We start from the raw sequence: 2,002 nt of genomic DNA, 5'->3' as shown, positions 1-2,002 counted from the left end.
TATTTTTTAAAATTATTGTTCCTTATTTAATTCTTTTTCCTGTCATCAGCATTTTTATTTAGTTTAGAATACACTAGAATATAAACACATAACAATATGCCCTTATCACGGGTAATATTTTACATAACTGAAGTTTGTGGCTAATAGTATATATAACAAAAGAAAAACTAAATCTGTAAATTATCTTAAAAGAAGGAAGGATATAGGAAAATAATACATTTTACATAAATTATAGAGGATAGTTAAAATGAAAATCCATTACTTTCCTCTCTAACTCAGCTTCATAAAATAAGTCAACATGTATTGTTCTGTGAGCTGCTAAGAGTACACCAACACCATGGCCCTTTCAAAAGATGGTGGTCAGAGACGAAGTGTTATCTTGACATCATACGTTGTTCTCAGTTCTTAAATGGAGTTGAGCTTCCTTTTATAGTCTTCTTTAGATGGTGGTAATTTGGCAAGATTTTCATCAAGAAATCCAGCTGTAGTGTCTGGGGCTGTGATCCTTCAGTCTGCACCCGACGAAGGCAGTCTGCACCATAGATCACCATATTCTCTGGGGTGATTTCAAAAGTATTTAAGTTGCGACAAGCCCCAGTGATGCAACCACTAGTCAATATTACATTTCTGCCTACATTATGCTTTTGATTCAGTGATATTATTATCTCCCATTTTCATGGTTTGGGAATAACAGTCAACTTCAAACACATTATTGGTGCCAATCATCATAGGTTTGGGTTCTGGATCTTTGGTGTCAGGAGTGATATTATCTGGGTGAGCATTTATGATAAAGGCCTGTCTTCTATTAGGTTACTTTCACCAATCGCTATTGTCCTGGCTTCCACAATAATTCGTGCTTTAGGGTGGATCAGTGTCCTGGGTCCCATAGTTATATCTCCTCCGATTTCACTTTCTACACATACAGCTGCTCCAGGAGCAATCTTGACACTCTTTTGAGTCTTCTCTGGCACGATACGGCCTTCCTTATTTAATTTTTCCTGCTTTTCATTATTTCCTTCCTTGTTTCTTTGGATTTGCTCTGTTGTTTCGTCCATCTTCAGGAATTGAATTCTTAGCTTGTTTATTTTGAAACCTTTCATTTCCTTACTACTAAGTACTATTTTAGCTGTGTCACACATGTCTGACATGTTGCATTTTTATTGTAATTCATTTCTAAATATTTCTGAATTCCTTTGTGATATTTAACACATACTGTAAAGGAAAACAGGTATTAATTTGACTACATCAAAACTTGAAATTTTTGTAGGACAAAAGAAACCAACCAAATGAAAAGTAAAGCAGCAGGCTAGCAGAAGATATTTGTAACATGTATCCGAATTGTTAGCTAGAATATGTTAACATTCTACAGATCAATAAGATAAACGATGCTATAGAAAAATGGCTAAGGACATAAACAGTGAATTCATAGGGGAAATGTTAATGACCAGTAAGTATATGAAAAAATGTTTATCCTCAATACTTATTATATACATACAAATTAATACAACAATGAAAAATTTCTTTTTACCCAGCAGATGGCAGAAATTTTCAAAGCCTCATTATATTATATCCTGTATTGACAAGAACGTGGGAAAAATGGGAAGACTTGTACAGCCATGCACTTATTCTGTTACCTAGAAATTCTGTTTGTAGGTATATACTGTGGAGAGACTCTAGCATACATGTTAAAGAAAACATAGATAAGAAATTTTTTTGCAGCCTCGTTTATAAAAGTAAAAAATAGAAACAATTTTATTTGCATACCACTAGATAATTTGATGAATAAAATGGGATAAATGCATGCACTAGAGTACTTTATAGCACTTAAAAAACACACCTATATTTACTTATACCGACATGGATAGAATATAAATCTTGAATGAGAAAAGTACCTTTTAGAATGGCCTTTATAGTGTAATGCCGTTTATGTACCCAAAGCATGTAAAATAATACTGTATATCATTCATATACACACAAACACACACACATATATAAATATATA

At 33.1% G+C, this 2,002-nt stretch overlaps 1 pseudogene across 1 annotated transcript; it reads right to left on the bottom strand.

Moving 5' to 3' along the window:
* Nucleotides 1-44: 44 nt before the first annotated feature.
* On the bottom strand, nt 45-974 carry LOC105818772 (annotated as a pseudogene). Its single transcript, XR_001137919.1, has one exon. The product of XR_001137919.1 is annotated as a dynactin subunit 6 pseudogene (transcript).
* Between the last annotated feature and the right edge of the window lie 1,028 nt (nt 975-2,002).

The sequence above is a fragment of the Propithecus coquereli genome, unplaced genomic scaffold (genome assembly GCF_000956105.1).
Source record: "Propithecus coquereli isolate 6110/MARCELLA unplaced genomic scaffold, Pcoq_1.0 Scaffold112, whole genome shotgun sequence".
In the NCBI taxonomy this organism is placed as follows: domain Eukaryota; kingdom Metazoa; phylum Chordata; class Mammalia; order Primates; family Indriidae; genus Propithecus; species Propithecus coquereli.
The sequence above is the reverse complement of the archived record's forward strand: the minus strand, read 5'-3'. Positions and strand labels throughout refer to the sequence as shown.